Source organism: Barbus barbus (genome assembly GCF_936440315.1).
Source record: "Barbus barbus genome assembly, chromosome: 10".
NCBI classification, from domain to species: domain Eukaryota; kingdom Metazoa; phylum Chordata; class Actinopteri; order Cypriniformes; family Cyprinidae; genus Barbus; species Barbus barbus.
Window position 1 is genome coordinate 30,660,898 of NC_136738.1, and position 15,397 is coordinate 30,676,294.

General features: G+C 32.8%; 1 pseudogene across 1 annotated transcript in view; it reads left to right on the plus strand.

The window, feature by feature from the left end:
- LOC306875660 (voltage-gated inwardly rectifying potassium channel KCNH7-like) overlaps window positions 1–14,183 on the plus strand; it is an 89,789-nt pseudogene extending 75,606 nt beyond the window's left edge. Inside the window, exons 11-15 of the transcript in view lie at window positions 80–164; window positions 1,950–2,213; window positions 7,278–7,434; window positions 12,015–12,192; window positions 13,935–14,183. The product of the transcript in view is annotated as a voltage-gated inwardly rectifying potassium channel KCNH7-like (transcript). The remainder of the gene's footprint in view (window positions 1–79; window positions 165–1,949; window positions 2,214–7,277; window positions 7,435–12,014; window positions 12,193–13,934) is intronic.
- Window positions 14,184–15,397: the final 1,214 nt, after the last annotated feature.

Below are 15,397 nucleotides of genomic sequence, written 5' to 3' on the forward strand. Positions count from 1 at the left end.
CAGCTAGAAATTTTTCATACATACAGAATAAATGAAATGAAAACATCATTATTGTGTGTTGTTGGGATGTTCTGCTCAGGCCACTTATTCACAAGCCAGTGATTCAGACGGAGAGGAGACCAAGAGCCGAAGGAAGATCTCCTTTAAACGCAAACCATCCAAAGGTGAATATGATCTGTTTATCAATTACATTGGACCATGCCACTTTTGCAGAAACTCAAGGGTGAAGTGGTTACAATTTCCAGTTTCGGTTCAGATTACAAAAGACAACACACAACTGTGATACATTTTAATAAATGTTATTTTCAGGATTATTTGATGAATCGATTCTTTAAAAGAACAGCATTTATTAGAAATCTTTTGTAACATCATACATGTGTTTATAGTCACTTTTGATCAATTTATTGTGTTCTTGATAAATAAAAAACCTTAATTACCTAGAATATATATATAAATAACTATCGATAGCCCGATAGTTATTTATATATATCGAGTTATATATCAAGTTAGTTAGCATATATATATCAAGTAGGCTATTGTGTGAATTGTTTGAAGAAGCGTTCTTGCAGGATAAACTGATATTTTTACAGCTATAATCATGATGAACATTTATATCTCTGGTGAGCTCTTAAAACACTGTGGGGACGTTTTAAAACGTTTTTAAAACTTAGCATGGCTTAAATTCACTACTACAACAACCAGGGAGAACCAACTTTATGGTCATAAAAACAATCTACTCTGTACTTCAAGAAGAAAGACAATTTTATGTGAAGTGTTTTGACCTCATTGGTGCCTATTATAAGGAAACAGCTTAACGCTGCTTAATGTACTGAGACAGTGACTGGAAACAGCATTTTGTTTTTGCACCTCACTGATCATAAACACTCTCTCTGAGCTCTAAATGTCTAATTTTTGTATACTATACTAAAACAACGACAAGTAAAAATCACATTTCTGTAATGCCTAACAATGATTATGCCATTAAATAGTATTTTCGTTTGACAATTTTGGCTAGAAAAGTTGTGGGTTTTATTATTACTATTTATTTATTTTTGTACATAACAGAACATATTATGCATATTTTGATAAGGCATCAAAATAAATCATTAAGGTCTTCCAGAGCTGTCTTTATTTACAGCGAGTAAATTAAATTATATATTGACTAAACAAAATGCTTTTAGTTTTAGGGTAAAACTTCTATTTTAATATTATAATTTAGTTGAATCTAATTTAGCTTTTATGGTTAAATTTGTAAACATCCAAAATTATTAATAATTTTGTAATTATATAATATACAATTACATAATTGTATATAATTATTATATTGACCTACATTAATCGACATTAAGTACAGCTTGGTCTTTATAATAAATTACTTTGTATGAATGATTTTGTCTTTTTGGAAAATAATATATATTTTTTATTAATATTAAATGAAAATGTAAGATTTGAACAATATATACTGAACTAAACTATAAAGAAAAACGAATACATTAATGTTTTATTTTTTTCTACCTACATAACTAATTTAGCATTTGTTTGTGAATTAATAATAAAATAAAATAAAATAAAATAAATGACTTACATTAAGTAACATTTTAGCTTACGTCCAAAAAAAAAAAACATTGACTTAGTATATAATAATTTTACTTGGTATGAATGTTTTTCAATGTGTTTGGAAAATAATTTTTTGGGCTAATATTAAATCAAATTAATTTATGGTTTGAACCTAACTGTGTAACTTGAGAGAAAATTGATTTAAAAAAAATGCATATAATTTGAGAACAACTAATAAATTTGGCTGTAACAAATTTTATTTATTTTTTTTCAGTGTGCTCTGGAGCTCTTTCTGATTAAAAACATGTTCGGATGGTGTTGTTGTTTTCCATTGAGTTTGTCCCAGAATTGATCTCAAGTACATTTTGTACCTCTGACCGATCGTCCCGTAGGAGGGAGCCTGAAGGAAACAGACAGCGAGAGCAGGAAGGAGCAGCGAGAGTCTCGTCTCAGCTCTAACAGAAGCTCAGAGGACCGTCACACCTCCAGAGAGGAACAGCAAAGGCTTCTGGGAGCAGGCATAATAGAGTATCCATCAGTACAGAGCTACACCTCCACACCGGGCTGCAGTCCTCCTGCTGAAGACAAGGAGAAGACGTATGATGGTGAGGATTCAGTGTTCGTTCATCTCAACACTGTCCTTGTTGTCTGTTTCTGTGGCATAACGCTGGGTTTCTACAGCAAATCTGAAGGGACAAATACACACTCCATAAAGAAATCACTCCATAAAGAGCATCCCAAATCATTCCAAAATGAGTCTCATTTGGCCATATGCACATGGCTGGGAATTGGAGACAAATGTCAAAGTCAGTCAAAAACATCTGTGAGTGAAATCAAGTCTAGAGGAACATTGTGCTCATTATGCGGTTTGTTTGTGAGACATGGCTCTCCTGTCTGTTCCCAAAAGCCCATTTTGCTTAATAAAGCTTTCAGTCGATCTCATCAAGTCTGACTCGGGCATTTGAACAACTTCAGTCAAACAGAAGATAAAGTTCCCTCAACTATCACAAACATCTTTTATTCACAAACACATCTCATGTTGCTAATAGTCACAAATGAGTCAAGGAGCTGTGAATCTGTTTCAAAGACTTGTGGGAAAGAACTGACTTCGTTCACAAATCTATTGTCACGCTTAGCCATTAAAATATTATAAAGCGGATCATAACTGGAAAAACCTCAGTGCCCTCTAAACGTTTGGAAACAGCCCAGCTTTCAAAGTGGTTTCAATATCAGCATAAATCCTTATTTTTCTTGGCACACAGTAAATGTCATTGAAGAGTAGCATTTATTTATTAGCTCCAATATGTTTTGAATTATTTTCTATAATAAATTACTTTTCTTACATGAAATGTTCTATTAGTTGTCCCTTTTCAATGTAGAATCATCACAAAATAATAATGATAATTCAAAACCCTACAAACTTTTGGTGAGCACAGTATATTTCACTATTATTAATATTTCTTAAACTATTTAATTGTTAAATTTCATTTAACTGTTTGTTATTTTTAATCTTTGATTTTAAACATTCGTTAACCTTGATGGCAACATATTTAACATATTGATAATAATCGTGCATTACCAATGTGCCATGTTCCGCAGTTTTCCTATTATATTTTTATATAAATGTATTTATTTTTTTACCTTCATGGCAATATTAATAGCCAACTTATAGCTAATAATACTACAGTACCAATGTGCCATTATGCAGTTTTTAATTAATAATTTTGTATTTCATATCATTAATTCTAAATATTTAGTTGATCATTTATATTCTTTTTTACCATAATGGTCATCTTAACTTTTTTTAATTTAACTGTATATTTTCTAACGTGGATTCTGAACATTTTAATTATTTAAATGATAAGTTATTTACACTTCTCTGTCACTTTTTGATGTCATTTGTGACCCTGGACCACAAAACCAGTCATAAGGGTAAATTTTTCGAAATTGAGATTTATAAATCATCTGAAAGCTGAATAAATTGGACAATATTTGTCTGAGATACCACTATTTGAAAATCTGGAATTCAAAAAAATCTAAATATTGAGAAAATCACCTTTAAAGTTGTTCAAATGCAGTTCTTAGCAATGCATATTACTGATCAAAAATTAAGTTTTGATATATTTACAGTAGGAAATGTACTAAATATCTTCATGGAACATGATCTTTACTTAATGTCCTAAGGATTTTTGGCATAAAAAAAAAATCTATAATTTTGACCCATGCAATGTATTGTTAGCTATTGCTACAAATACACCCCAGCGACTTAAGACTGGTTTTGTGCTCCAGGGTCACATTTGTGTGTAGCGATGCCTCTGCTAAACTCTACTAAAATTTTCATAAATCTTCAAGAACAATCTCTGCCAAAAACAGTAGTATTATGTAAAAAAGTATATCGACCTTCACGTTTTAAAATACTTTGTATATTCAGCGCTTTCAGCAAAGAAGCAGCAGGCTTTCAGTTTGATGGATGACTTCAAAACAAACAAACCATTTTACATTCTTCCTTAAAACTTTTCAGACATTGTTAGTCCATAAAACACTGCTCGACAGGGTATAAAAGGAAAGCAGAGCTCGGATGCTAAAAAAAAAAAAAGTATTGATCGAATCAGTCTGTTCCTAAATCCAGGCTAAAGCAGCACGAGAGAAGTTGATGCCACGGTAAAACAGGGTCTTTCAGGAGCTTAAGGCACAGCGCGGCCCGTTTTACAGGCTTTAGGAAAATCCGCTGGGCAGCAGCTCTTCCCTAACTCTCCTCACCGAGCACACAGTGTCCCCCTCCTGTGTCCAGTGTCCACCAAACTAATGGCCAACAACCACTGCAAAATGACCTCCACGTGCACAAACACACACAACTCAATGTGATTATCATGCCATTGTAATATTAAAGCAATTGTACATCCAAAAATTTGAATTCTGTAATCATTTCCCTTCATGCCGTTCTGAATCTGGGTCGCTCTCTTTTCAGTATGAGGAGGACTGAGACTGCTAAACACCAAAAATGGCAAAAAAGTGATACAACTTATAAGCCATATAAAGTTGCGCTCATAAGTTTACATACCTTGCATAATTTTATCTTTACATAATTTTACATCAAACATTTTAAAAAGCATAAAAAGTAATTACAAAACTTCTTATTAAAAGATATATTTACAGTAGAAAAAAATATTTATTATAGATATTAGATTATTTAGCACAAAGCTAGATATTTACATTTCCCAAAAGACAAAATTAGTACAGTTTACCATGTTCATAAAAAAGAATATATATATATATTTTAATGCATTGTGTTTCCTGAATATTTGAGTCACTCAACACAAAATAGCTTATTCACAGCAGTACTAAAAAAGAAAATATTACATTTTACATTACAACATTTTCATTTTGCAAACATGCAAATAAAAAACAAGACTGGTGCATATACCGTTTATAAATATAAGGGTGACTAAATGACAGAATTTAGTTGTTCCTTTCAACTATTCATGTAATACACATAATACATGATTATGTACAATACTTCATCTGATGTGAGTGGACATAATAGAGGTCAGGCAAGTTGCCCTGATGATTTAAAGCTGATGTGTGTCGTTTTTTATATATATTTTTTTTTTACACTTTCTTCTATGTTACTGTGTTAATGTGCAGACCAAAGTTCACTAAAACCATAAAATAAGTGATTTTAATATATTTATTTTTTTATTTCAAGTAACAGAAAGGGTTTCAACCTTACTATTTCAAGGCAACATTTCTCATTTTCATTTATTTTATCTAAATTAAGTTTGTTTTTAATTTTAATTAACACAAAAATAACGAAGTAAAATAAAAAATTATTAATAATTATGATTATTATTGTTATTTATTATTCTAAAATTAATACATATTTATTCATATAAAAAACAAGTAAAATGACAAAAATTAATTTTATAAAAATAACACCAAAAAAAAATGAAACTGAAATTAGAATTAAAACTATAATAGTATCTCAATACTAAAATAACACTAACTTTAAGAAAGGAGTATAAATGCTGTGGTGCTTTGGACATTTTAAGCTCATCTATGCTATTATAGGCCTATTTAAAAAAAAAAAAAAACTTCATTCATACATTATACAAGGTCTCTTCCAGGATAATAAACCAAAACAAGTGATGCTACTAAGCTTCAAAGCTCTGAAAATGCCCCAACCTCCCATTTCAATCTGCACTTTCCATGGTGCTTTTAAAGAAAACCTCGCTCATCGCCCTGTGCCGGTCACGTCAGGCGTCTTCTCAGTGTCCGACCATCCATGAAGGTGAATCTGTACCGGAGGAATCTAATTTCTCTACACGGCCTCTGATCAGACAGAAATTGGCCGCAGCCGTTGTGATCAGCGTGTGCTTCTGGCTCTGGTAGGAGCAGGTGTGTGTGAGAGATAACCACTGGCTTTAGTGCTTCTATTAGTCCTGAGCCTCAGCGATAGGAAAGTCACAGCAATACAACCCCAATACAAGCACTAACACAGAGACAGCGGCCCTTCACACGCACCTGAGACGCAAACTCTTTCTCTGTTTCTTCCTGTGAAGCATCACTCTGCTTTTATGCAAATAAGATCAACAGACTTATCAACATTTTGACCCTGTAAAGCCTACTGATACCACATTTCTAAGACATCTAACATTATCAAAACTTTGCTGAAAAACCTGTCGCACACAATCTACTACATGTCTTCTGTCGTCTGATTGAATAGTTTAGACTGTTTTAGCAACTAAAAGGCCTTTTAGTATAATTTTAGTACAAACATCCAGCTTTAATTGGTGGTTCATGTGTCTTTTTGCTGTGAGAACTGATTTTTATGAAGTATAACTTTTATTATTGTTAGTAATATTTCAAGATGAAAGTATTTTTTTTTTTTAGAAAAATCATCTTAAGTGTTAAGTCGCTGGGGTATATTTGTAGCAATAGCCAACAATACATTGTATGGGTCAAAATTATAGATTTTTCTTTTATTCCAAAAATCATTATGATATTAAGTAAAGACCATGTTCCATGAAGATATTTTGTAAATTTTCTACTGTAAATATATCAAAACTTAATTTTTGATTAGTAATATGCATTGCTAAGAACTTCATTTGGACAACTTTAAAGGTGATTTTCTCAATATTTTGATTGTTTTGCACCCTCAGATTCCAGATTTTCAAATAGTTGTATCTCAGCCAAATATTGTCCTATGCTAACAAACCACACATCAATGGAAAGCTTATTTATTTAGCTTTCAGATGATGTATAAATCTCAATTTCGAAAAATTTACCCTTATGACTGGTTTTGTGGTCCATGGTCACAAATGTGAATATCAATATGTGATCATCAGGAACATTTATTTGTTCACCTCTCAATCATCATTGTATTGCATTACATTATATGTTTTGAGCATTTAAATATCATCTTACTAAGACATATTACTGGAGATCTAGAGTGATGACCGATATTTACTGTATATCATTTTATGCAAGTATTCTGCTATCCTGTTATAAAGATCTCATTGACTTACAGTACAAGCTATCAGAATTTGAATGCCTCTGAATAAAATGCGTTTTTTTCCTACTCAAGTATAAGCTCCATATTCTCATTATATCATACTATTTTATGCATAAAAGCCTGACGCATCAAATATGATACAAAACAAAGATGTCACAACACTTAAATGTGAACACAAACGCATGTGTGTATATAATACCCGTTTCAGAGATGCAGACTGAGGGATGGCTAGCTGACAGTGTCAAAGCAGACACGGACACGGCTGCGCAGGAGCAGGGCGCCGCTGAAGATGATGATCTGGACTGTGACGTCACGTATGGAGAAGTGGAGCAGAGACTAGACCAACTGCAGCAACACCTGAGCAGGTAAAACCCAGATCAGGCTTCATTAGGAAGCAGAGCTCTGCACTGAAAATGATCATAAACACAAAATTGTGATTGCATGTTCTATATTAATGCACAAGCTGCTATGATTGATTTTATTTCAAATGGGAACTGAATGGATGGAAAAGTGGGCATTACATACCAGGACCGCATCAGATAAATGGAAAGGAAAAGGAACAGAAATGTGTGGCATCCGCTGAAAATGACAGATTCATAGGTGGAGCATCAGTTAATTTAAAAATTTTGACTTATAATTGAAATTTAATTAATGTGGATGTGCATTATTAATAAAAATAAGTAAATGTATGTTCACCATTATGACACAACACTAGTATTGTAAATTATATTAAATTATTAAATGTAATTGTTAATAATATGCATGTAATAATTTTAAAAAATACATTAAAAGATTTTAATATAAAAAAGTCATTTAATTTTTAAATGTATTAATTTATTTGATTTTTTTAACTGTTATTTTTAACAATTGATAATTTTTATTAAATTAATAAAATATATAGAATTTCACATTTAAAATGACTTTCAATTCAGCATTAAATAAATTATTTAGATTTATTTTTTTATCATGTTAGTAGCCCTATATGTATATTTAAGAAACATATGAAATGGTGAAATACTGTTTGCATCTGTGTGAGTCTTCCGGTGAATTACTCCATGTTTCCAGGGGATCCATCCGTACACTACAACAAATTACACTAACCACATGCACGCCTGCAATAAACATTACTAAACAAAACATTGCTCGTGGTTATCATTCACATGCACATGAAAATTAGCCTCAGCTGACAAAACAAGTTTAGATAACAACAGTTAAAGCACACACACACACACACACACAGACAGTGGAGCAGCACAGCAGGGTGAGCAGAATCACAGCAGGTGGTATTTTTAGCTGTAACACTGGCTTACAGAGAAAGACACACCAGGCAGCAAAAATCCTGCATCAGCTGAGCTCTACATCGCACATCTTATAGCACAGAATCAGATGAAACCTGACAAGCACAAGTACAGGTCATATTCAACCAAAAATCCAACATTAGGTTTTTATTAAACACAATGCAGCCTGTTTTTGGACCATTACTATTTGTTGCATTGTGACATTATATTCAGGCACATTTTCCTGGAAAATTCGAATGACAGTAAGAAGTAGAATTACTATGTTTTTATTATAAAAAAAGAAATCTGAAATGCAAAAATCTCTATTAAAGTAAAGAACCTGGACATACCAGTGACAAGAATTTGGAGTTAAAATTATACTTAATAATCATGAAAATAATGTCACAATGTGATACACCTCACTCACTCACTCAATAAATAAATATACACACACATATACATACATATATATATATATATATATATATATATATATATATATACATATATATATATATATATATATATATATATATATATATATATATATATATATATATATATATATGTGTGTATATATATATATATATATATATATATGTATATACAGTGCTGCTTGAATGACTTGTGTGCGTATGGTTGTTGTCTTGCTGCATGTCCCACGTTCTCTTGAGACTCTGTTCTTAAACAGATGTCCTGACGGTTTCCTTTAGAATTTGCTGGTATAATTCAGAATTCATTGTTCCATCAATGATGACAGGCTGTCCTGGCCAAGATGCAGCAAAACAGGCCCAAGCCATGATACTACCACCACCATGTTTCACAGATGGGATAAGATTCTTAAGATGGAACGCAGTGTGTTCTTTTCTCCAAAAATAATAGCTTCTCAATTAAACCAATAAGTTCTATTTTGGGGTCATCCATCTATTAAACCTTTCTCCAATAGTCCTCTGGCTTGTCCATGTGATCTTTAGCAAGCAATTTTCTTTTTGGAGAACAGTGGCTTTCTTCTTGCAACTCTGCCATGCACTCCATGGTTGCTCAGTGTTCTCCTGATGGTGGGCTCGTGAACATTAACATTAGCCAATGTGAGAAAGTCCTTTAGTTGCTTAGAAGTTACTCTGGGACCTTTTGCAACCTCGCATACTGTTACACGTTCTGCTGTCTGACTGTGGATTTGTGGAGTCTAAACACTTTAGAGATGGTTTTGTAACCTTTTTAGCCTGATGAGCAACATCAACTCTTTTTCTGAGGTCCTCGGTAATCTCCTTCGTTCGTGACATGATTCACTTCCACAAACATGATCAGACTTTGATAGATCCCTGTTCTTTGAATAAAACAGGTGACGTACTGACATTTGATAGTCATTGACTGAAAACACCTCTGCACAGATGGATTTCACCTTTAAATTAACTGCTAATCCAAGAGATTCACATACTTATGCAACGCACAGATATGTAACACTGGATCATTTTTCTCAATAAATAAATGACAAAGAAAATATGTTTCTCTCACTTGTTTGATTGTGTTCTCTTTGTCTACTTTCAGGACTTGTATGAAAATCTGATGATGTTTTGGGTCATATTTATGCAGAAATACAGAAAATTCACAAACTTTCAAGCAGCACTGTATATATATATTCATAATTTTACTTTGAAAAATGTAATGTTTCATCCCATTTTACTTTTTTCTTTTATAATTATTCGTGAAATTTACTAGTAATTTCTGAGTGCAAAAAAAGTGCTGAGTAAATACTTTTATTTTTCGGTGTACATCAAGATCATAAGAAAAATAAATTATGATGTTGAGAAAACAAAACAGAAAATAATAAAGCATGTGGTTTCAGAACTTCATTGTTGGGAGTTTGGCGCGATGCCGGTATGAACTTGAAACAGATGCGTCTGCGTCTCATAAATTTAATCCACACTGTGTATTTCTGCACACAAGATTTATTACAGCTTCAGTTCCATATGGAAAATTATTAGATGCTCCTCCGTGTTGCAAACCATTCAATTCAGCTCAAGAAATCATTTTGAGGGTTTTTGGGCCGTGTGCGCATGAGAGACAGAGGGAACATCGTCAGCCTGCAGACTCCCAAGAAAGGAGGGATGGTCTTATTCCTTTGTTTTCTGAGAGCTCTGGTTAAAGATTCTCTGTTTTAATGAATAGGTGTGTCTTACACGCAGATTAAACCTGCGCCGGCTCATTGAACACTTCAGATGAATTCTGATCAACCTCTCATATCACACCACTGAACTGCAAATCATACTCCCTCCGCACACGTCCATTACCCTGGAAGGAAAATGAACATGCCTCCTCAAGCTTCACGTGTCAATTTTTGAGGAGTGTTAATAATGAAAGCGCCCTTCTGAAAAAGGCCAGCTTATGGTGTTTATCCTTGAAGCCTCACCGGAGCAGAAATGCTGTTGTATTGCGGTCATCTCTCTCTCTACTCTGTCCTACAAACTAGGTCATCATCAATAACTTCATCATGAAAGTTTAGCAGGTAAAGTGATGAATTGGAAATAAGTATTCAGATGCATGCAACACTGACAGGATCAGTGCAAGAACTCCCCCTGCTGGACAACAGCAGTCAACACACATCAACTGTGGTCATAAAATGACGTGACATGGCCAAGTATGGTGACCCATATGGTTGCTCTGCATTTAATCCATCCAAAGTGCACACAAACGCACCATGAACACACACCCGGAGCATAGAGCAGCCATTTAAGCTGCAGTTGGGGGTTCGGTGCCTTGCTCAAGGGCACCTCAGATATTCACTCCCCCCACCTACAATCCCTGCCGGACCTGACTCTCTAACCATTAGACCACGACTTCCCACACATATACAGATAAGTCATATAAATCACATATACAGATTAAGGCATAATTTGCCTTTCATTGAAGTGCTAAACGAAGACCTTACACAATTAAAGACATTTTAGATCAAATAAAAATAAAATACTTTTTTTCTTCGGAGCTGAACTCTTGGCTCATTGCTCAGAGTATTTAACTTATAATTTTACTGCAATTATATAATTAAAACCATTAAAGTTTGATGTCCACTGGTGTCTATAGGAACCATATTTGATGCACATGTCATATAAACTATTTGTATGATTACTTTATGCAGTTTCTTTGGTCATTTGGAGTCTGTAAGATTTTTTAAATGTTTTTGGACATTTTTTTAAAATATATTTTTATAGTCTCTTCTGCTCACCAAGGCTACATTTATTTGAAAAGAAAAAATACAGTAAAAAGAGTAATATTGAAATATGAAATAATATTACAGTTTGAAATATCTGTTTTCTTTGTGAATATGTAAAAATGTAATTTATTCCTGTGATGCAAAGCTGAATTTTTAGCATTATTATTCCACTCTTCAGTGTCACATGATCCTTCAGAAATCATTCTAATGATTTGCTGCTCATGAAAAATTTCTGATTATTATCAATGTTGAAAACAGTTGTGCTGCTTCATATTTTTGTGGAAATGGTGATACTTTTTTTTCAGGATACTTTAATGAACAGAAATATTTTGTAAAATGATAAATGTCTTTACTGTCATTTTTGATCCTTGCTCATTTAAAACAAAATGCATAAATGATTTTCATTGTCACACAGAAGTGTGTGTTTCTCACAGAGCTCTGGTTGCTGTCTCACCAGGTTAGAGTGTCAGATGACGTCAGACATTCAGAGTATCCTGCAGCTGCTGCAGAGACAGACGTGTTTAGGACCTCCGGCCTACAGCAGCCTCACAGCCGGTTCTGAGTGCAAGAGACCCGCCATCCGAGTGCAGCCCGTCGCTTCTGTTCCCACCAACCCACAGCACTGCACAGCACAGGTGCCACACTGCATCCTGACACACACCTAGAGACGAGAAACATGAGGAAAGTTGCATTTTTGTAATTTTCAGTTTTAGACTTATTTCAGTTAGGTGAGCATTTCATCTAATATTTCTGTATTATAATTTTATTTTAGCTTTATTTCAATTAATAAAATCTAAGAAAATGCCAAATGTTTAGTTTTAGATTTAACAACAACACTGGCTCCTACTAAGCATCATACATTCTGAAGATGGGTCCATAGTTACAGTACATACTTGAGTTTCAACTCATACGTGAGTTTCTTCACTTATGAATAATTTATTTTGGCATTAACAAACCTATTTCACTGCATCTGTATTTAAATAATTAAAATATTATAAACATGTAAGCTAAATATAATATATTTGCTATATAGATGCTATATTTTAGCATCTAGATATGGTGTAAGAAACTATAAATAATTGCACAAGTGCATATTTTATGCCCTGATTGAGAAGTGTTTACTGACACAAAATTATGTGTTATATAGTGACGCTCGAATGAGATCACATGACCAGATGTAGAGCGCCACCTACTGCAGACATTCATTATTTTTCATACATTTTATATCAGCCTTGGGTGATCAGTCATGGTCAGTCTAAATATAGAGTAGGTTGTCATACAAAATATTTTATAAACAAATAAATAGATATTTTTTATTAATTCAAAATATTATCTATACAGTACATGTATATCAGGGTTGACAGAGATCAAATAAGTAAATAAATACATTTTTTTTACTGAAATAAATTTAAAAACCTAATTTTAATTCAGCTAGTTCCCATTTTCATTTAGGTTAGCTTGATGGACTAAAATAACTAGATACCAAAACTGAAAATAAAAAATAAAATTATATAGACATAGTAAAAATAATAATAAAAATGACAAAAACTCACAATAAAATGACTAAAACTTTAACAGATACTAAAATAAAAACCGAAAATTTAAAAATAAAAACAATTAATAAAAAATTATAATAGTATCTCATTGATACTAAAAAAATCCACTGATATACACACGTTTCCAGATTTTTTTTCTCTGAAGGTTACTCCTAAAAAAAACCTGCCACATTGATTAAATGTGACCCTGGAGCACAAAAGCAGTCTTAAGTCTCTGGGGTATATTTGTAGCAATAGCCAAAAATACATTGTATGGGTCAAAATGATTAATTTTTCTTTTATGCCAAAAATCATTAGGATATTAAGTAAAGATCATGTTCCATGAAGATATTTTGTCAAATTTCCTACTGTAAATATATCAAAACTTAATTTTTTATTAGTAATATGCATTGCTAAGAACTTAATTTGAACAACTAGGTGATTTTCTCAATATTTAGATTTTTTGATTCCAGATTTTTATTAGTAATATACATTGCTAAGAACTTCATTTGGACAACTTTAAAGGCCATTTTCTCATTTTCAAATAGTTCTATCTCGGCCAAATATCATCCTATCCTAACAAACCATACATCAATGGAAAGCTTATTTGTTCAGCTTCCAGATATATTTTATAAATATATATTGTATAAATCACAATTTCAAAAAATTGACCCTTATGACTGGTTTTGTGGTCCGGGTCATAAATCAGGATATAATTGGCTGCTTTAAGGACTAGACATTTAATTTTAATAATGCATTTCTGAATCATGCACAACACTAAAATACACATGCAAAATGTTCATTATCACCAAGAAACAATGCAATAAATCCCTCTTTTACAGAACCCTGACTTTTTGGCCATGACAAAGATCCATCCGAACCCCAAAGACTCTCTGACAGGTCTGGCCCTTATGGACGCCGACCCAAAGCAGTGCCACGGGACATGGTCCTCACAGCACTCCAGCGCTACGTACCGCTTCACAAACAGCCAGACTCTTCCTCTGACACGCCAGCAGTCCAGATCCCTGCTTCCAGACACCACAGCCACTCTGGAGCTCCACAGACCGCCGTCTGATCCAGGACTGCACTGACCAGGACGTCCCACAGCTCTTCCACACCTACTTGGAGGCATAAAATATGTTTTAAAAACAGGTACTGGCCAAAACTTTAATACTAGTACAACTTAGGATTCACCGCTGGCTCTCGCCTGTACATTTGCTTCCTCTTCCTTTTTCTGCGCTACACTCCTCGATGCTGTCGGGGAAGATTTGGAACGGATTCCTGGACAACACTTCCGTTTTGAGGAAGTCAAAGACATTTCTTGGAGTGTCTTGGACACGCCATACATGTGTTCTGCACACTTTTACACCGGTGTGAGACTCAGGACATTGATAGTGGTTAATATATCATCTAAATTATAATAATGACATTTTACACTTCCATTTGCAGAACCCTGTGGAACGATATACTATACAGTGTGGTCCACTAATTAATTTTTGTTTAGTTTTTTTGCATTATTTTCTAATAAAGCATTTTTCACTACAATTAAACAGTATGTTATACAAAAATATTTTGAATATATTTTAAAAATAAAACATTAATTTGACAAAAATAGAATTTCAGTTGATGACATTTAAAAAAAAACTGCAAACATGTCCAACTGTTGCAAACCAAAATTGCCATAGACACACACACACACACACACACACACAATAAATATAAATGTTAATTTTTATTCATTCAGTTCATTTTATATCCAAGTTTCATATGTAAATGTAGAGAATGGAAAATTTTTAATTTTCAAGGTGCTTTGAGATTTGGACCCCACAAATAAAAATTATTATATTTATTTACATTTTTGTTTGTTATTTTATTAAATATATTCATTTAATTTTTTATGCATATTTTATTTTTATTTATTTATTTGCATTATTGTCTAATTTAGTACATTTTTCACTAGGATTAAAAATTGTTACAAAATATTAATTTGAATTTGAAAAGTTAAATTGCAGCTTACACATAAATGTGAATTTTTGTTCATTTATTAATTTTGATGTAAATTCAATTTACATCATAACATTTCATATATATATATATAAAAAAAGGTTTTTAATATTCTCTCAGTTTTGGACCTCACTGTAGCAAAATATTGGTTTGTTTGCATTTTTTTATTCAACTTAATTTTTTGGAATCGTAATTAGCTGCCATGTACATACATGATACCCCTCTATTAAATGAAAAGAGATGCATGGCTGAAGGTTTTAAGTGTTGCATGTTTACTGCAACATATTGGGAAGCAGGTTTA